Consider the following 23,011-nt stretch of genomic DNA (forward strand, 5'->3'; position numbering starts at 1 on the left):
GATTCTTGAGGAGAGTCATGTGGAAATCCCCAGGAAGATCCCCCTGATGTGCCACAGATCAATTCAATGCCATTGGCATGCATCTCAGTGTACTTACTGCAGAAGAGTAAAGCACAGAGGACTCTTTTCTGAGGGAGATAATGTATTTAAAGAGTCAACTAAACATTTATTGAAATAATGTCTTAATGAAAAAAGGAGATTTTTAATGTTCTTTATTCAGTTAAGTGAAAGTATTTAATTGCCTTAAATTTCAGTGTCTCTAGAAGATGCTGGATTAAAGATTTTCAAAATACAGTTAGATAAAAGAAGCAGGACCAGCTTTCCTGCAAGTACATTCAAATAACACACAACCTCTGACAAGCTAGGAGAGTTGAATTTTACTATATTTCTTTTCCTTTCCTTTCCTTTCCTTTCCTTTCCTTTCCTTTCCTTTCCTTTCCTTTCCTTTCCTTTCCTTTCCTTTCCTTTCCTTTTTCCTTTTGTTTTTTCTCTTTGCTTTACTTCTCTTATTTTTCTTTTCTCAAAGACTGTTTAAAGGACTGTGTGCCACACTAGTAATATTATTAAAACATCTTCATCAAATAAGCTAAAAATTTCATTACAAAATATAGAACCCTCAAACAGACAGAGACTTTGTAGATTCTGAATGTATGCTTTTTAAAAAGAAAAATAATTTTGTTTAATGTAATTTTATTTTTGTAATTTTCATGGTTTAAAAGGTTACTCAAAACAAACAATAAAAAAGCAACATATAGGGCAGCTGAACATCCTATATTCTCCACAAAATCATGTCCTTTTATTGCCTACTGTTTTTATACTATAATGCAACTGTGACACGGGATATGTATCACCAATATAAAGTAACGACTCAGAGAAAAAAATATGTCGTGTTCTCTCAAATTTATCTCCAGGAAATTATTTTGAAACCTTTGGGGTTGAATTAAGAAGATAGATGCAGCTAACACAGCTAATTCAGCTGAACAAAAATAAAAATGTGGTTTTAGCAAAGTCTCACTGATATTCAGAGGGACTATAAGGCTTGGTTTGACTCAAAGGCCACTGAAATAATGTAAAGATTTTTATCAGCTCTGACTTTCAAAACAGACTTGTTTTGAAACCAAGGGGAGAACTGTAGAGTTATGCCAAACTGTAGGTAAGATATAGGAGGTGCACCTGGAGCTCTTTCTGTTAAAACAAGAACAAAAGAAATTTAGGTTAAATTGAGACAGCTTGAAATCATTTTAAGAGATGTTCTCATTAATTTAGAAAACTGATTAGTTAAGGTTCATTGAAGCCAAGCCATGCTATTCAAAAGGAAAAGAAAATCCAAATATTTTTATGAAATAGTTTTGTGAAGTAAACCCCTAAGGAGATAGTGATATGTAATTTCTGCTTCTCCTCTAACTCCTCTTTGGTCTTGGTGGTGGTTTATTTTTAAAGAGAATGAAAGCAGAGACTAAGAATTTGAGAGTGATTAAGAATCCCGAAAATATGGAGGATAAAATGGAATCATCTGCCAGAATATCACTTAAGATAGGATTGAAGAGACTCAAATGTAGCACCTTTATTGTGATAAAGTTCATTTAAATGTATCAAACAAGTGTATTCAAAAATGGAAGACCTAACTTTAAAAACCTGACAGATCTGACTGTAGGACATTGGAGACAGAAATGTCTTTAAGAAAATTAAAACAAAAAACATCTTATAGAAAACAAGGGAAATATGTATTTCCCCAGAGGTGACACAGACAAAGGAAAAACTGAGTATTCTCACATATGTAGAGAAAATAAAGGAAAAATAAAGAGGAACCTAAACTGCACATTTTCATACAGAAATGAACACATTAAAAGGGTTTGTTGAACAAGGCTTTTTCTTCTGTACTTTACACTGATGGGTTTTTTGAAGTGACACAGCTGACTATGTATCTTTCAAGTTCTGCTGACACAACTTGTTTTCTCAAGACCTCTTGCCCAGAAAAAAACCTTCTTGGAAAAAAACCAAGACCTCTTAGACATTTTCAAAACTCCCAAGAGTTTGCCTGTAAGAATGTCATTCAAAAAAATCTCAGGCCCGGCTGCCTGATTTTAAAAAAGGCAAGCAAAAAACCCACCACAGTTTTTACTTACTGAAAAAATGCTTAGGTACAGACATTTTTCATAGGTTCAAGACAGTACAAGTTTATAGGAAGGCTGGGGGTTTAACCCATCTGTAAAATGTCAGTTCTAAGAGGAATTAACATGTCTTGATTTTCATACCATATCCCCACTTTTTATCAGACATACCAAGGGAGGTGTTACCCCATGCAGTCCGTATTGCTTAGAAGAGTCTGTTGTTCGTTTTTTAAGCTTGTGTAAAAGCTCAAAATTAAAGAGCAAGTACACATAGAACACCTTGGAAACCTGATTCAGTAATAATTCACTATTGCAGATGACAATTAAGGTAAATATAGTCCTCTTAAAGTGGAAACAAAAACTGTCTTGCAAGAGATGGACAACTGTATTATAAAACACTGGACATAACTAACAACATTGTGCCAATTTAGGTTTCCCAACCTGAGTGGGAAAATAAATACTCAACTACAATAAACAACTACAATAAGCAAAAAAAAAAAAAAAAACCACAGAAATCCTTTTTAAGGTAATTTCAAATACTGAAACTCCATTTTTTTAATTACCATGTACGAGCATATTGTTTTCTAAATGCAGTATTTTTTAACTGTAGATATTACCAGAAATATCGTATGGAAATGAACACTGATATTTTTCCAAAGCCAAAATGTCCCATCAGGTAAAAACATTCCAAATTTAAATCATAAGATACATAAGAATTTTTTTTAATCAAATGCCTATTATTCTATTACTGCTTCACAAAGTTTTTCCTTTTATTTGTCTTTTCTTCCTGAGAGCAGTGCAGCATAAGCTAGTTTACTGATTTCTATACTGGAAATATTTTAGAGAAAAATGAATACCTTGGGGTTTGTTATGGATTGCCATAACTTATCATCATAGAAATATTGTGTGTTTTACCCAAAGTCAAATGCAAAAATTGCTAAAAGTAAATACTGATTTCTCTGCATAAAGTCATAGGAAGAGTGGGAAAGGGGCCAAAAAAAGTTCCATGGAATAAAATGATTGTATGCAATTTTCTGTAATAACTGTAACTATAAAAATATTCTTATTAATAAGGAAATAATACAAGAAAAACTACTGGCAAAGCCTCACTCATGTATTTTTTGACATGAAAAGGTGTGGCTCAATTTTAAAAATTCTTGTTACATAAATAATAAGATTTAAAAATTCTTTTTAAGTAAATAAGAGCTTTGCCTTTCACAGACTTATTTGGGAGCTTCTTTTCTTTTTACAGCTATGTATATTTTTTTGCTTTGTTGGAATGTGTCCTTGATAATAGCTCTTTAAGAAGTATAAATTGATAAATTTTGGCATAGTTATTTTTCCTGGCAGGGTTCTCCAATAATTAAATAAAAACAAAGAAGTTTCTCTGCACGCATATGATGGTATGTCTTGATAACAGTACTGGTAAATGTGCATCAAAGGAAAGAACATGTCATCCTGGATCTGTTCCGATACACCAAATGATTTCTAGAAGCCAGTTTTAAGTCTCTGTTATTTTTGCTCTTAAGTAGAGGTGCCATTGAAAAAGAAATGTCAGGTCCCTTGGGCCAAAAGCAGAAAAGCTATACAATGCCTGTCCTGTTTGTGAACTCTGGTAAAGACCAATTAAGCCTTCAAGAAATACCTTGTATGTTTCCCCAGATATAAAGGACTTTATTGTATCTGAAGTTTTCTTGCTTTCTCTCTTTCCTTTCCTTCTTGTTGCCTGCTAAAATAATTAGATCTTGGGAGACAGAGCAGGAAGTCCATACTTTCCTTTGTCAATCTTGATTCTCTCCTTGCATTTTTAAATAGTGGAAACACACTATATTCCTACCTCAAAAAAATATATTGGAATATTTACAGTTTCTAAAGACAATGTAACACATCAAATACCTGGTTGCACCAGGGTCAAACCAACTGGGAGATGGACAGATGGAGAGCAGCCCTGTTGAGAAGGACTTGGGGGTGCAGATGGATGAGAGGCTGGACACAACCCATCCATGGCACTCCCAGCCCAGAAAGCCACACATGTCCTGGGCTGCATCCAAAGCAGTGTGGGCAGCAGGGAGGGAATTTTGCCCCTCTACTCTGCTCTGATGAGACCTCACCTCCATTGCTGCATCCAGCTCTGGGGTCCTTAAAAAAGGAAGGACATGGACCTGGTGGAGGGAGACCCAAGGAGGCCACCAAGATGATGAAAGGGGTGGAGCACTTCTCCTATGAAGAAAGCCTGAGAGAATTGTGATTGGCCTGAAAAAAAGAGAGAGACTGTACCTGAAGAGTACTGTACCTGAAGAGACCCCACAAGAATGGGGGATAGAGACTATTTACAAGGGCATGTAGTGACACAATAAAGGGGAATGGCTCCAAGCCTAAAGTGTACATTTAGGTCAGATGTTAGGAAGAAATTCTTGACTGCGAGGGTGCTGAGCCACTGGAACAGGCTGTGCAGGGAAGCTCTTGATGCCCTATCCATAGGAATGTTCAAGCCCAAGTTGGATGGGTCTCTGAACAACCTGGTCTACTGGTGGTCATGGCAGGGAAATGGGAAGTAGGTGGTGTTGAAGGTCCGTTCCAACCCAAGCCATTCTAAGATTGTGTGATTGTCTGAAACATAGGTAGAATTATCATCTTGAACTGCAAACTAAGCAGGTCCTGCAAGCTGTGTATGAATATTACCTGCAGGTTTCATCTAGTTTTTGGTAGAACAAACGTTTTAAGAAGAGCCTGCATGCAGTAAGAGATGGTGCATGTTTGGTCTGATACTATTAGGATTTCAGTCAGTCTTGAACAGCTAGCACACCATGTTCTTTCTAGGATGCTAGAAAGAATATAGTGTGCCAGCTTGGGTTAACCTAATTTTCATTGAGGAAGAGAGCAGAACTCCACACAACCACCTTATAGAGAACATATGAAAAGTGATACTTTGATGCACATAAACCTTTAAGTGTAGTAGCAAACATTCAGCAGTAGTCTTTAGAATTAAGAAACACCATTATTTGTGGTTAGGGTTTTTTTCCCTTTAAGGGAGGGCCCTTTTTCTACCAATTTTGCTTCCTGGTAAAAAAACAGAAAACAGAACAGACTCTTCAAGTTTCTCCTTACATAAAAATACTTTGCACCAGAAACCTATCTCTATGGAGGAATGTTTGTTCACTGCATTCTCTATATTCTGCCATCGTTATCCCACTGAGTCTTCCTCCCTCAAATATCCCCAATTTTCTTTTTCTTCACTTGAACCAATATCTGTAACTCTCTCCTTAAGATTCAAATTGCTGAAAAATCATTCTGTTTTTTCAGTTGGGATTTGTGAGTTTTTTCCCATCTGGGTTTTAGTGCTGCTTTTAAAAAATCTTTTGTGGTTTCTTTTTTTTTTTTTCCTGATGACTTTTTATTCATTTTAAGCATTTGGAAATGAAAAAAAAAGAGAACTGTAATTATGTTGCAGGCCATAGGTACCACAAACTGTCCAGAATAAACAGGGATGACCACTGTGTAGCACAGAGCCTGCCAAAATGAAGCAACAAATCTTTTTTTTTTGAGCAGTAAATGTAGCAGAAATAGCAAATTATCCTTCAAATAACTCTGATGAGAACAGAAGATGACCCATAAAATCTTGGACATCTGTAATGGAAACCAGTTAAGGTATAAATTAGCTAAATTATGTTTCTATAGACTGGATATCCAAAAATGCCTTCATGTTGACACACGCAGACAGGTAGAGTGAGGGTAACACATCTGCCAAGCTGGTGACTATTTACTTTCAGGATAGATAGTTTGCTGTGAATCCTACAGATAGCTTTGAAATATCTAAGCTTCATGAGATGAACTGCAGCACAACAACTTCTTTTGCTTGTGGACAAGTGTGGTAAGCAAGAAACAGTAGGTTGCTTTCCACATTAGTCTCAGTTGTCAATGCCAGTAACTTTTAAACACTTCACTGGTGATCAATACAAGAAGCTTGAAGCAGTGTACAGTTCACAAATTATGGAAAAAGGAGCACAGTATTTCATCATATGTCGCTATACAGATAAGTAATTCCAATGCCAATTTGCTCCTTGTACTTCCAAATAAAATTTCAGTAGCAGTCACCTTAATTGCAAAATTGCAATGTTTGTAAAAGTATATTTGCACTTTACACATAAGTGTTCTACACGGATGGAGTGTAAAATTCAGAGAACTGGATTTTGAATTAAACATACATTTTCATCTGAATGTATAACACCTTATTGTGAATACCTTAAGGGTGTGTACAATGCATGCTTTTCATTTATATGGGTCATAAATAGCAGGCAGAAACTTTTATGAAAACATGTTTTAAGTTGATCACTGTGTCTGAACAGAAAAATCCTTGAAATTGTTTTCTTGTACATTTCAGGAACATGACTCCTGCAATCTCCAAAGAAATGTAAGCAAAGGGAAGATAATAATCCATCAGAAAACCCCATCTGCCAGGGGTAAAATTGGTGAGCTTGTGCCCTTGTGAAAGAACACATTTTGAAAGTGACCTTTTCTAAGAGAACATATTAAACATAGCTTTTTTGTTTTTTCCTTCCTGTCAATTAAATGGTGACAATCTCACTGTGATCTTGTTTGGCACAGTGACAAAGAATGTCTTCTAAAACTCCCTAGGCTTCCTCTAAAAAATACAAGTTCTGATGGGAATTGCATGCCCTCAAATAATTTAAATTGTGAAAACTCTTACACCAGAGCATGTGCATAATTTAATCCATGTTAAAAGTCTGCAAATAGAGATTACGAGTTACTGTAGTGCCTGATTATATACTCTTAAATGTCAATTCTAACAGTTCAAAGTTTTTTTCCTTTGTTTGGTTGGTTTTTTTTTTTCCCTTTTGGAACTCCCTTGATCAATTCCAAGAAGTTAGTTTATAAGCTGTTAGTGTTACAGCATTTAAGCCTCATTTTATAACGCAGCACCTACTGCTTTCCCATGTTGAGAAAGATGAGAGGGCACAATCTACTCAGTCTTTGATTCCCAGTGGTATCTTTGGAACATCTCGTTGCAAGCTGAATAGCTGCCTCTGCAGTGCCACTGGCAGTGAGTGGGGATTTGCAATTAAAATACAGCATCTGAAGCACTGCTGTGAAACAGAGAATGGAAGGCAAGGAAGAAGATTGTGACTCTTTAAAGCAATTCATTATCACTTATGTGTCTTGCAGAGATACTAAAATAAATGAAACTATTTTCAGACAAACATTGCAGATAAATGTGCTTAAAGTAAAACTAGTAGATCAGTCTATGTATTATTCTGTGAAACTCAACAATCTGCAAATCTATCCATTTGTGTAAACAGATTTATACACAGCCAACTCATAAGTAAATACTTAGACACTTCAGCTTTAGGGTTTTAAATAAATGCTTCAAGGTAATGCATTTTTGATTACTATTTGTTAGAGGGAAAAATGAAATGGGAGAACATTTGAAAAGATAAGGAATTGTGGGCTAAGCAAGATTAAACCCTGAATTCAGTTTCAATACAGTAGAAACAATATAATCCAGAAATTAATATGCTTAAGCACAAGAATAAAAAAAGTCAACATATTTTAAGAGAATTAAAAGATTTAAAGAAAATTATATGTTAAAATTCGTATCAAATAAATATCAATATATAGCTCATCAAATAAATGCAAAATTTAAATATATTATGTGCAAAAAGTTTTAAGGAGTTCTATATAACATTTCAAAAATTAAAGTTGACAATCCTTTTAACTACTTTGCATTATGTCATTCTCTACTTTACTGTATTTGATCATTTAGGCATTTCTTTAGGTGAAATAGTAAGAAACTCCAAATATCAATAGAGATAAATACTTAATGATGTCACTTTAAGCATTCTGGGAATATAAAACTAACCTGAATCTTAAGACACACAAACAGCTGAAGATACTGATAGTGTTGTGGACGGGAGCCTTACTGCTGCTTATGAGATGGAACAGAACACTTCAATATCTTTCTCCAGTTACTCAGGATATAATAAACATTTCTGACTCCTCTTCTGATCTACACACTGGCTTTCCATGGAATATGAAATCACAATCTTTATGTTCTCCAAGGCAACTTAAAATACATTTTAGAAGATTTGGAAGTGAAAACCACAATAGGTGTTTTGATTTCTGTGGAAAACTGAACTCTCTGTGGTATGTATCACAGTCATCTGTGGTAGACAACATCTGTTACAGGTTTAACTGAGTGCAAAATAAATATTCCATTCCTCCATCCTCCCCTCCATTCTTAGCACTCTCACATCTAGCCAACATGCATGAGCACACACACAGACACAGAAACACACAGAGAACATCTCTTGCTCCTGCATTAAGGGTAAAGCACTTTACTCCAGAATTATTAGAACATAAATTTCAAGAACATGGACACTCATATGTAACGAATTTGTTGTTACAGGCTCTTTAGAAGGAATAAGCAGGGCAGAAGGACAGGGGACTGGTGTGAATATAGTGGAGATGCTAAAATATCCATATATTATATCCAGCTCACTGCTGGCAATGGCACAGTTGAGAGCCTCTGGGTAAGAAACATGGGACAAACAAATACTACAGATGTCACCATGGAAGTAGTGACATGAGGTCTGCTATAGACCTCATAGCCAGGACAATGACACTGACAAGTTATTCTTTGAGGAACATTACCAAGGAAACTGCCCTTGTTCTTACGGAGGACTTCAACTTGCTGGAAATCAGCTGGGAACATCACACAGCTGGTCCAACCTGGGCCAGAAGATTCCTAAAACACCTGGATGTCAATTTGATAGAACAGGTCTTAAGGGACATGAATTGGAAAGATGCCCTTCTTCTTCTTCTTCTGCTTGTCAAGAGAGTGGGTCTTGTAAACAAAGTGGAGATCAGTGGTCGTCTCTGCCACAGCAACCACAAAGTGATCAAGGTTAAAATCTCTGTTGACACGAGGAAAAGTGCCAGCAAAACTTCAGCCCTGGACTTGGACATGAGGAAAACTGACTTCAGGCGGCTCAGGGAATTAGTGAGTGAAATCCCCTGGGAAAATGTTTTTCAGGTGCTGGGATCCATCTTTGCTGCTCACTTTTTAATCACCTCCTAAGAGCCCAGGAGCAGCAATTCCTACAGCAGGAGAGAGAGAAGGAAGGCTTGGCTGAACATGCATATCTCTCAGAAATAAGGCAGAAAATGGAGGTGTAAACCCAGTGGAAGAAAGGTCGGGTGACATGGGAAGAATACAGAGATACTGTTTGCTAATGTAGGGAGAAAATTCATGCTGCCTAAGCTCGACTGGAGATGAAGCTGGCCAAAGGCAGTGTGAAAATGCTTCTGTTGTCCTGTTATGGACGAGGATGGTCACCTCACAAACAGGGACTGAGACAAGCCAGAGGTGTTTAATGTATTCTTTACCTCTGTCTTCAACACTGATGGTGGACCAAGGGAGTCTCAGCACCCTGAGCTGGAAGACCATGACTGTCATAAACTCCCAGTTAACCCTGAAATTGTGTGGAATCTGCTGCTCCAGCTGAATTCCTTTAATAGGCGGTCTCATGGGATTCATCAGAGAAACCCAAAGATCTTGTTGATGTCATTGCAAAGCCTCTCTTGATGATTTTTGAGTGGTATTGGGAATTTTCAGAGTATCCCCAGCTGATTGAAAGGTGGTGAATGTTGGATCAGTTTTCAAGAAGGGCAGGAAGGAGGACCTATGTAAACATAGGTGTGTAGAAAACACACTCTAGCAACAGCCACACTGTTCGCCCTTGTCTCTTGTGGGAGAGAATAAACAACCTATGGCATACACTAACTGTGCAATGCAATATGTTCTTGCAAGATGCTGGTGAACACTGTAAGAAAACAGATATTAAAAAGATAACAAAGTTAATCTGGTTTCTTAAAAACTTCTGGAAGCTCATCAAATAAAGATGCTAGTTCCATAAACACTACCAGATTGCACACCACAGAGCTGTAAACTGTAAGACAGCTCCTTTCAAATCTAAATGTTACTCAAAGGAGCAAATATTACAGGCAATTTAAATGTTTGGGTTGTGAGTTTAGTAATGTGCTGGCATTCTGGAATATGAAATACTGTACCTTTACAGGGTTTCTAATAACTCAACTGGCTGAACAACAGACACACAGTAACTAGGAAATTTTGTGTGAATCCTGCACAGCTGTGGTTTAAAAATGCTGAAAGCCAGCTGGATGAAAAGAGATAAAAACCAACACAGTATTGTAAACTCTACACTATCATTGTCATAGAGAAAATACACTTTAAGACTTTGAAAAAGGAAAAATTACTGTCAGGTGGCTTACTTAATAAAATTCAAAGCCAACCAACCAAAAAAATCTGTGTGTGTGTCCCCTGGACTTCAGAAGAGAGGGCAGAGAGACCTGTGACCACTAATGTAATAATTTGAATCAGAATGAGAGCAGCAGAAAGAAAGGATCACTGAAACAATTACATAATACATGTTGAATTTAAGGTGCATAATACATGTTGAGGTACATAATACATGTTTAAGGTACATAATACATGTTCATTTTAAGATTTAGAAGCTAACTCAACTATTATGATGCAAAAAACATTTAAATTATCATTATTTCATTTATACAATGCATAGAAATATATGCTTAATGAAACATCTACAGTAACTTTCTAATTTCTGCAACACCATATCTGATACAACTAGTCACCAAAGATGTATTTCTAAAATATATAACAGAATATCTTCCTTGTGATACAGACCACATCGTTAATATTTCACATTTTACTATAGGAAGCACTGTGACACTTTTAAGATTTTTTGGACTATCATGTATAGTAATTCTGTATATTTTAAAAAACATTTGTCCATTTTAAATCAAACAATTGACTGTATCACATTTTGCTTGTTGTTCAAAATATACAGTGCAATATAGAACTGGAGAAAAAAATTAAACTAAAAAATATCTTTCCATTATTAATTTCACCACTAGACATTTGGCAAAATAAAGCACCAACAGAAAAAAAAAAAAGATAGAATTTAAAAAAATGTATTTCTGACTCACAGTATCAAGAGATAGGAATTATTTAAGTAAACCAGATGTATAGTCTTACACAATTTTAAAGGCTAATTTCCAGCCTATTTCCTTTTTAAGAAATTTCTGTTTCAAGAAAGAAAGGTCTACTATACTGCTTAAGAAAAATGGGAGCAAACATGGTGGAAGTTAAAAACTCAAACTGCATTAGTGGCAAGTGACAGTTTAGAAAAGAAAACTCACAGATGTTTAGCATCCACACTAAATTATTTTTCTAACCACTGTGATCGTCAGGATGACCTATTACAGAATTTTCTTTGTAGGCTTTTCTTGAGGGCTTTCTGTGTTGCCAAGACAGCTAGGATTATCTTAGTGTTCAATCCAGTTTGCTAAAGTAGGATAAGGTGCCATAACTACTTTTTGCTCAAGAGTTAGCTAATGTCAGCTCAGTGCCTCTATAAACATCCTCTATGGTCAGAGAATTCAGAAATTGGAACAGTAATTTTTCTAACCCTTTGGTTTTTTGGTAAAACACTCAGCAATTAACATGCTTCTGAAGGGCATGTATCTAACCCACAGTTAAGTCTTCTGGGAACATCTATGCACTCTGTCATTCAAGGTTCATACCATTCCTCTTTTAAGTAATAAAAGAGTTTAGAGTACTGAGATAAAACACAGAAATAGTCATGCTAGTTTAGATTCCTCTAGAAAACATGTTACTTTGAGCTCATTTACATAGCTTTTTCAGCATATGCTGTCTGTTCTGTAGATCTACCACAGGGAAACAACAGATATTACATACAGCTTTTTCTGTCACTTCTTCCCCATTTTATCACATAGCAGATTTCTTAACAGCTTAATATACTTTGATTATATTTTTGTTCTCCCTAATTTAATTTGAATTTCTATCAATTTTCTTCTTCCCTCCTAAAGGTATTCTTTCCTCATAGTTTAAACAAGAATACAATTTTATCAAGAAAGCACTTTGCTAATATAAATCAAAACAGCTGTGAAATTAGAGTCTCTAAGGAGAGAAATCCAAAAGAAATCTTCTGAAACACACTTTTTAATCATTTTAACCACTTTCTATTATGGTAATAGTAATAATCATATTATTATGTGTGCCTTACCATTTTTGGAAAGCAAGCAACTCTGCATGTGTATCACCTCTTAGCAGATTGCAAATTTCATCTCCTATTCTATACCAGTCCCCTGATTAGGAATTCTTGAGTGGATTTTATGCATCTTTTTAGATGGATACCTTCCATTACGCTGTATTACATCAGTTATTGCAGAGGAATACAAGAGTGATTTAGATCTTCATAGCTTCTCAGTCCTAACACCATTCAGTAACAGCTAAATGTAGTCACATTTATATTTTCAGCAGCAGTCTGTATGATGCCAATACACAAATAAATTTAGCCACCCTCATAATTAATTTACATCAGTAAACTGTCTTGAAGCTCTGGGTGATTAAATATGGTTTTCATTCTATGAATAATGGACTTAACTTCTCATTCCTAAACTAAAGGAAAAATCTAAAATAAGGCATTGATCCTGCTCTTATTTCTCTGTATCTGTATGAATAACCACATTTTCTTCTTCCTGCAGCATTCATCTTTTTTTCTGTACAGTCTAGATGTCTTCTGAGTAGTCTAGAGTTATTTTTTTTTCCCTCCATGTAGCTTTCTTTGCAGAAGGGACTTTGTGATGTCTTAAGGCTGTTTCACTATAGATTATCTTTTGAGTCATCCAGTTCTGTGCTCTGCACAGATGTTGCATTGCAACTCTTCCAAAACTTTTTTGAGCATATGCAGCTTGGGGGGAGAAAGTAAAAATATTACTGTATTTGTTGTTTTTTTTAGTAAATATAACTATTTCTCGAATAAACTTTGATTTTATGCAACAAATAGACAATAAATATTAAACCTCCTCTACTGCTGAAAAATATTTATCTCATTTTTCCTTTTTTTTTTTTTTTACAGCACAATCTTTAAATTAAAAAAGCAGTAACGCATGCCGTATTATCTATGAAAATAAACATTTTACTTTAAACTGTTGACTGGATTTGGGGATTTTTACACTACTTGCAAATTATCCAGACTCAGCATTCACCTTATAGATAGATTATCAGTCAGTTAAGTAGTTGATTTTCTGTAGTCTTCAATTTAATCGCTGTTTGTTAACCATAATTTGTGACCTTATTGTCATGACTTTGCAAAACCAAACTAGCTGCCTGCCAAAGACTGCCCAGCCCCATTTGTGTGTAACCAAAAACTCTCTCGTGAACACATAATTAGTGATGGTAGAAAACTGGAATTATGAAACCATGACGCATTCAAACATCTCAGCATTTCATGTAGAAGGCAACTTTGTTTTTTGATTCCTTTTAAAAGTAGCAAAAAAAATTATCTTTCTCTTTTTAATCAATATGTAACAGTTCCACTAATGGAAACTTTTTAGGTACTCCTATAGGGGAAGTTCTAGAACATCCATTTGGACTCAAACCTTCTGAACCACAAAAGAGGGAGATGGAACAGAGAGGAACTGGACAAGAATGAGGGCAGTGAGAGATGAATATGAGAGTCGGGTGAATTCCACAACTGATTTGTTTTCTGGTCCTCTCAGTTTGGAGAGAAATCTCCTGGCTCTGAGAAATGTTTTCTAACTGAAGATCCATCAAAATTGTCAGGTGTCCATAAAAAGCTTGTGTTTGCCAAATCAGCACTTTACAAAAAGATACTGTTTAAAAAAATCTTAACCAGCTGCATCTTCATCATCCAGGTTTTGCTAAGTTTTCATTTACTTAAACCTCAAATATGTAAAATTATAAGAAGAGAGCCCTCTAGCTTAAGACTGTCCTGTCCTGTTTATTTGTTTTAAAAGTTTGTTCTCTAACTCAAATAACTGTACCTTCTATTTGCTCCCTGCCTGGAATTCACTTCTAGAACTAAAGGTTTTAAAATAATATGATTTATATCCATACATACTCAGATGCATGTGGGAAATACCAGTGGAAAAACATCAGTGAATTGTAAGCACAGGTTAATAAAGACAAGGAAATCATATCTGCTGCTCTGGATACACTAGCGTTATTAATTTAGTATTCAGGGGGAAAAAATATATACATGCATACACATATATCAGAAGTGCTTTGAGCCACAGAGATTAACTTTATCAATCAATAATATGTGGGGTGTTTTCTCTTTCACAAAGAATTGTGCTTGATCTTTCCATTTGCAATCAGTTTAATTTGAAAGGCCAAAAGCAGTATCACTAGAATAGCAATCTCATCCAAGATAAAAACCATCTTCTTTAAAAAAAAAAGGAAGAAATAAATAACCAAAAAAAACCCCCAACAAAACAGCAAAATTCCTGGGGGAAGTAATTAATCACATACATAGATATTTGGCTATACAACATAGATATACTGGCTATACAACCAATCAAGCTTCAGGTGCATGGGACTGGAATTAATAAATCTACAGCTACAGCATGAAATTCACAGTATCCAAGATAATCAGAATTTCTTCCTGTACTTTATTTACTCAGTAAAAACCTAACTCTTGGAACTAACAGTTGGAAGCTACATCAATAGAAATATCTTACCGTAAGTAGACTCACTCCAAAAAATAATGAAAACAGGAAACAAATTATTGAATTTTGTCGAATGTTTTCTTTCAGGAGCATAAGCATGGTAGTCACAATTGTAGAGATTTGAGCAAAACCACTTAGTACTTAGGGGCAACAATAAATATAGTGATAAGACCTGTATAATCAAGGATCGACATGTTAGAGTCTCTCTAAAGATGAAAAGAAATTATTCAAGGCTTTTATGAGAAAAAGATTAGAACATGCATCACTTGAGCCAATTCAATAGTCTAATAAAATATTCATTTATCTTTTTGTTTGTTCTGAACTTGTTTGTTTGATTGTTTTGTAGGTACATTATTAAAAACAATGTTACATTTGTTACATGCTAAACAGATGTTAATTTCTGCTTCTATTAAAACTCAGACATCTGGAGACCAGTTAATGAGATTTAGATGACCAAAAGAAAAATAACTAAGAGGGAAGTGTGAAACTTAAGAAACACAAGAATTGTGTTTCTTGTCACCTTCAATTCTCTGGAGTCTTGAAAGGCTACCAGAATTGTATTTCTGTAGCAGAATATAGTAGACAATGAAATTATTGGAATAATTTTATTTTTTCATAATTGGTTTGTTTTCCCTCAACCTGTTGTGGCTGGATCAAGAACAGATCTTGAAACTAAAGCACATATCCGTAAATCTCAACTGGATGTACGAAGCTCAGGTAGATTATCTCTTGAAAACAGCAGACCTAACCACAAAGGCTTAGGGCACATGAAGTTTTCATATACTGCAAGGCTTAGTCTTCCAACCTGTTCCTGGAACCATCTGAGATGTATTCCTCCACTTTCTGCCATAGTCCTCTGTGTACAAGAGGAATTGTGTTCTGCTGCTTAGAGATGAGAAGTTTGTCTCAGCAAACTCAGTCATTCTATGTTTAGGTAAGGAGTAAATGTACAAAACATTGTAGAGGTTTCCTGGTTTTTTTTTTTTGTTTTTTTTTTTTTTTTTTCACTTCTATATAAAATTGCACTGAAAAAGCAATAATCTTAAAACATTCATCAACTTTCAAATTATCTTCCAGGGTGATGATTTCATGAAGATTACTCCTTAAAACTGCAAAGTAGAGAGCTTTAAAGCTTATTACAGTATGACCATGATCGCTTGGAGCTCATTTTGGAAAGGGTGTGATGAATGCTTCTGAGGAATGATCATGTTTTGAAGAAATGCTATATTCAGAATTGGCAAAAGTAGCAACTTAAAAATGAGTTTGCCTTTAAATTGCTATTATTACATTTCTAGTAAAACATAAGGGTCTTGTACTTTAATCACAGTGTCTCAAAGCAAAATGAAAGGGCTCTTGACCACCCATTCAAAAAACAAATCAGGAGCAAGTTTTCAGAAATCCATTTTTTTCAAAGTTAAAAATACTTTTAACACATTTCAGTAACATTTTGTGCATGAAGTCACTGTTGGAGGGTTTTATTATTTTGGTTTTAATTTTATCTTTGTTGTTTTGCTTACTATTTTGGTTTGCATTGATTTGTTGGTTATTTTTTTGTTCTTTTTCTTTTCCTTATTTTACATCAAATTTAACACTACAATTAGAAAATTACACTTTCTGAAGTGCTAAGTTTTAAGCTGTCAGAAGGATGTCGGTAGGTTGTTAAATACAGGGATGCTATTGTGCAAATATGATAACATTCTCGGCTGTTGCAAGTTCCAGTATTTTCAAGGAGCCACCCAGTCACCTATTTACATGAATTAGGAGTTAAATATCACAGAGGTTCTATATAACAATATTAAGAGTATTATGGCAACATTATATACAGTCGACCAACTACTGGCAATTTAAGCAATCTGTTAATTATAAAAATAATCCTTAACTCCACATAGATACTGGTTGCCACTCTGTTAAATCTTAAGCTTTAAAAAGCGGGGAAAATGTCAGCACCAGCTGCATGGACCAGAATTGGTTTGTGCAATCAGCCCACTTCTTTATTTATATAACATCACATTTTGTTGATCACTGTCATGCTTAGAGACAAAAAATTGTGCTAAGAGTCACAGTTACCCTAAGTAATAGTAGGCCTGAGTAGTCCCAAAACTGCTCTAGTTGTTGGTAAGTTTTTACTGCAGAATTTCAGATCTCATGTTAGGAAAGCTTGCACTAACTTGGGAGTTTGTTGTCATACTTCTCCTTCTGCCAAGATTTTTTAGCTAAAAGTCAATTTTCTGTCCCAGTACACTAAAACAACAAAACTCTGATTTATTTCCCTGAAACCGGAGTCTGGCAATAAAACAAAGCTGATATGATTAAACGTATCTCCAGATGATGGCCACAAAGATAAATAAAAACAATAAATAGCATAAACAGTTCAAGATTTGTTGAAGAATATACCAAAAGAAATTATGTTGCTAAAAAAAGCTTTTCTTAAGACTTCAAAAACATTGAGCAGATTGCAGTTTTTCCAAGTAATAAGATCTAGAAATCAGCTCCCAGGGTAAAAAATAAAATGGTGAAAGATAATATACTGTGAAGCCAACATACAGAGAGCAATCAAATGAAGACTACCAATTACCTGCAGAGTGCAGTTCTTACAGTTATAGTGGAAAAAAAATTGGAAATTATTAGTCAGGAAGTGAAACAGAAAACCAGAAGAAACAAGGAGTGAAACAGAGTACAATCACAAGATTAATTTAAAATATAAACACTTCTTATATTGCTGAGTGTAAGCATATTTCAAACCCAAACATCCTGACATCTCTTAAAATACTAATATCTTGGATTAGTTTATTTCATATGTTTTAATGAATAACATTTAGAATGCTAATGCTATACTAATGAATTCTATTGGAAGTATGTTGACCTTATTTGAAGAGCAATTAAAGAGTTGGTAAGTGTATTGCATACTATATGTTATCAAATTGCTCTCTGCATATGCAACAGCTAAAGAACTGTTTTTCATATCACATTCCTTAATTTTGATCTACTTCAAAGTGAAGCCTTTAGAGAAAACAAATGTTATACAGTGAGCAAATAACTGATAAACTTCTAGATCTGTTGGGGTTTTGTGGTTTGTTTTCCTACTGGAAACTGAAGAAAAATAGGGAAGAGGGGAAAAAAAAAAGACACCTCCAAAATCAAGCAAGCAAGCAATCAAGCGAAAGCCTACCCAGAACCCCATCCAGTTTGTGCTTAACTATACAATAATACTAGGAAACTCAAGGAAATGCATATGAACTAGTGGAACAAGTGAAGATTAAGCTCCTGTCCATGCTGTTATTTAGCTAGATATGTCACAGGTTTATAAGCTCATGTAGTTTTTCTACTGTAACAAACCAAAATATAACACAAAGGAAATGTAGTACCAGAAAAAAAAAAAAGTCTATTGTGGCATTCCCAATTTAACTGTGACTATGATAGTGGTCTCTACTAGGTTAGGAAACGATTGAGGACTGAACTACACCAACTGTTCAGTTTAAGTATCATATGAGTTTTTAGTCATTTTAATCAGGAGAAACCCAACTGTTTTATGCAAGTTAAGAGGAATTCAGCAGTCAAGAAATAAGTGATGTAGTATTCATGACAGTTTCCAAAGGAAAAATAATGGTACATTGACCAGAAGAATTTCAGCTTTTTCCACAAATGTAGCAAATATTAATTTACTTAAAGTCACATCATCCACTTTCCATTTTAAGTAAAATGTTAAAAGTAAATCAAGTTTCTTTTTAATTTCTGAAGGAATAGTGTTCAGTGGAATATCATTCCAACACATCCACTTTTTTTCAACTGCCTGCTTCCCTATTAACTCTCTGGGCTGCCAGGATCCAAACCATGCAGAGACTTGGGCTCAGAGGCCACAAGCTCTAGGCTTACTGTCCCCAGATGCTAGGTTTCCATTCCAAAAGTCAGATGGTACTTGGTACCACTGAACTGGACATCTGAAAATCCTGTGGGGATCCAAGAGTTACTTGCCAGTAGCATTCAGACATTTCAAACTAGAAGTTTAGCAGTTCTTCCTTAAAAATGATAGAACAAAGCCTAAGAATTTAGATGCTGAGGTGATTTCATTAAGAACATTTTAATGCAAACCAGTTTGAATTACTGTTTAATTAAATGTTTGCCATCCATAATTCACTCTTCTTTTTTTCAATAGATCAGTTCATTGACATTTTAATAACTTTTTAATTTCCCATGCAATGAAAATTTGAATTATGTTGTTTCTGGTCTGAATGCATGAGCAGATTTATATGTAAAATGCAAAGTGTGCAACAAAGTAGAACCTTTATTACTGGTAAAGTTGAATGACACCTTTAAGAATAAAATGCTTCTCAGCTATTTAGCAATTAAATAATTCAATTTCAATGTACTTGTAGGCTCAAGAGACTTCATTATATGTAAACAAATTGATGTTTTGCCTCCTAAATCTGTAAATTTTCCTTCAAAATTTGTTGTCAACATCAGGCCAAATTTGAGTCTTTTATTGGAACTAGCATGTAAAACTAGTCATTCCTCTGAAGACAGACTTTGATCAATCTAAAAATCCTTGAACTTGACATTCTGTGACAGGAGAAGGAAAAATAAGAAATATACTTTATAAAATGTGCTATAGATTGATAGAGAAGTTCTCTATCAATGAGTGTCTCAGAGGTTTAGGTACAGCTTTAATCTTCAAGTAAGAGGAGTTTTGCGTTTTAGAAATCTGCAATCAGGTCACACTTGATAGATCAATAGAATAGAATCAGAAAAAGGTGGTGGAGCCACAGACAGAATTTATATAAACTTACAGTTCGTTAACCTGGCAAATGTATTTTAGCTGAATTAATGGAAGAAGGAAGCAAGGTATTAATAAATGGATGTTCATGAATTGCAAGATTTTACAATCAAAATAACCCCCGCAAAATATAACACTGAGCTTTTAACTGATTCTTCACTAGGAGAAAGGAGGAATAGATTTTGTCAGTCATTGAAATGGAAGGCATATAGCACTGGGGTTGTCTGTAGATGAAATTGGATTTCTCTGTCTGGATTCCTCAGATTCCTTTTCATTTCATAAAGCAAATTGCTTTGCCTTAACTTTGTATTAAAGAGGAAAGGACTCATCTGGCATAGGTAGTGCTAAAAGCTTATTAAGAACCATACAGTGCACCCAACCACTGAACCCTCTGCATTTCAATATCATGTAAAATTTCAGCTCTTGTAAAATGCTGGATTCATATGACAAATATTTTATACAAGTTTAGCTCTGCTTGTTTACAGTGGCTTTATTTTTTCTGCTGTGGAATTCTTTGCACTATTTTCTTTAATTTTTTTTCCTCATTTTCTCTATTTTGTTGACAGCTGCTATATTTTTAATACAAGAAAAAAATAGACCATAACTGAAAATTACTGCATTTAAAATAGAATATTGCAAAGGAACTTGAAGCTATTTCAAGCCTGCTTTTTTGCTATACAGTTATCTAATAAACTGAAACCCCTTAGCATTATACATAACTGCACTGTCCTTTTATCTATTCAAGGGTAACTGCTGACACATTATTAAAAACAATTACTACCACATACATGAATTCAAAATGCAAGATAATATATTCATTAAGGATCTTTTGCAGGTAGAAGTGCTTAGATTATTTCCTGTTCAGCTCTTTTTCTAAAATAATTTATCTATATCTTCCCCTTTCCAATTATAAGGGCTATCATCATTGTTACTCTTTACTAGTTCACTGCTCTAACTGGATCATCTTTGAACATTCTAATTTCAAGAAGTGATAAAACACTTTATTTGTTTTGAACTCAAGATGTTTCCTAGAGTTCATCTGTGGCATGCGGGCAGATAATAATCCCTTAATGATATTTAGTACAGATAATCAAATCATGCGGTTTTCAAAAGACAATTCCTGTGTAAGGCAACTCGAGAGAATATTTTTTTTTACTGAAAACAGATTTTGTGTTATTTCTAAAGTGTGAGAAGACATATGACTCCCATAATTTAAAATCTAGGAAATTTTTTATTTTATGCTGCTAAACTATCTTGAAAATAAATACTGCATGCATGTGTTTAATTCACTTGCAAAAATAAAATCTATATTTTGATAGAATAGGGTTTTATATTTTTTGTAGAAATCTCTTGTAGGGCTAAAATTTGTCTTTTTTCTATTTTAAAATATCTAATAATGAAGATATCTCCAAGAAGTAAGCATTTTAATATTTTCTTCAGTTGAATATTTTAAAAATATTCTGTTCATCCACTCAAAAGGATGTCACATTAGCTTTTTGAATTTTGAATATTTCCAGTGGGCAGGCAGTAAGAAACAAACAGTATTTTTCCCTTCCAATGAGTATTTCTTCCTTTCCTATCAAGCTCTTTCCAGCTCTAATCTGATAAAATACAAAACTGTAAGAAGAAAGACTTCATATTTTTTATCTTTGATCACATCTCACCACTATTGTTTACAGTCCCACCATTTCTGGCCTGCAGACTTTATTTTGATTTCTCATTTTCTTCTATTTAATAAGGAAAGTTTTAAGAAAGACTGAGGTGAGAATGACCCTTGGAAAACCAAAAGAACAAAGTCTCTAATTGGATGATATTTCCCAGTAAGGTGCTGTAGTTTGTAGCCTGACATTATTTCAGCCTCTATTCCACTTTTATGTGTCCCAGATTTATTATGTTTAGTCCTCATTTTTACCTGTAACCCATATTTTTATAATTCAAGTACCTTGTAGAAGCTGAAGAATGTCTCCAAAATGCTCTTCTCTTTATCAGCAGGCTCTACAATCTTGTCAAAGAATACCACCTTTTTAAGAACTCATCTCCATGGGCTCAAGATGCCGGAATGATTCCAGCCAGAGTGAGTTTGTTTACACCGATCCTGATAAACAACAGGCAATCAACAGCCCACCACTGAAACAGGCCATGCAGCAGAAATGTGCTCAGCTGCTGCTTCCTATCAGCTTCCCACTGCTTGGGGCATCCCACAGCCAAAGACAACCAGCATAAAAAAAATTAAATCTGAGTATTTGATGAGCCTCGTGAGAAGGCTGCAGACATGGCATGAGCCCTACTCAAAAAGCACCTGGGGTGATAGACAGAAGGAAAAAGGTTGAAGAAAAGCTGTCAGGCCGTTAAGTTTCAGTATTAAAGACTTAATGCATAATGTACCTTTATACCATCTGGATGTTCATCTTTACGTTTTCTGAATTAATAATGTCTAAATAAAGTGAAAGTTTCTATTCCAGGGTTCAAAAAAGGGCCATGTTGAAAAAAAAGTCTTTACTGTATTTCACAGAAAAGTCACATATTTTTACACCAAATCTGTCATGACATATATGACATGTATTTCATAACATTTACAGAATAATTGCAGAGAGAGATAATATCTCCTATTAAACAAAAATATATAGCTAGAGGAAACAGACACACAAACAGCACACATAAGCCTTTCTACTGAATGAAGGACAGGCAACACAAAATTGCATATTGGAACACACTGAACGACTGCTTCTGCCAACATACCTGAGTATGGAGAGTGGGCTGGGACCACTGAAAGTCCACTGGCTTGCAATCAGAACACAGTGGAGGTATTTGCTCTGATCTACAGACAGGAAAGTGTTTCCAGTCTCTTTATTTCTGTGTGGCCTCTGAGCAAAAAACTGTGCAACCGTGAGACTGCAATCTGACAATTATTATTCTATTTTATATTTACATAAAATTTGATACAAGAAAATTATTCACTGCATATAAAGACTGCTTAGGAATATCAGTACTAGTAGTACTGGTGATATAATAATGTATTTCCTTATGTGGATGTAATAGATAGATAAATCACACTCCTTCAACACACACCTTGTGTCTCTAGTCCACAGTCGTCCCTAGTTTCATACATCATTCTAGACAGAATATTACTGCTCTCAGCAGTGTGCATGGCACTCATGGGGAGTATAAAAACACCTCTCTGTGAGACTTCAGAACCAACTGCAACAGCAGCTCAAAGAGGAGCCATCTTCTTCTGGAATCCTGTATGTGTCATAAGGAGCTAAAGGAGTATCCAAGGCCTTTGGTACAAACAGACTTCACTGTCTCTATGCCCTTAAAAGAAAATCACATGAGCTACTACAATGTCTCCCCTTTGCTATCTGGTGGCTATGTTACAGAATTCCTGTCAGAAATCTCTGTAGATGGGAGCCTGTCATGGCTTTATCTTCACTAGATGGTAAACTCGGTTTTCAAGTACATTTCAAAGAATTTCTATGGTACATTTCAAAGAATTTCTATGGTTTTGGATAGAGGCCAA

Source organism: Passer montanus, unplaced genomic scaffold (assembly GCF_014805655.1).
Source record: "Passer montanus isolate IOZ18808 unplaced genomic scaffold, ASM1480565v1 scaffold17, whole genome shotgun sequence".
NCBI classification, from domain to species: Eukaryota; Metazoa; Chordata; class Aves; order Passeriformes; family Passeridae; genus Passer; species Passer montanus.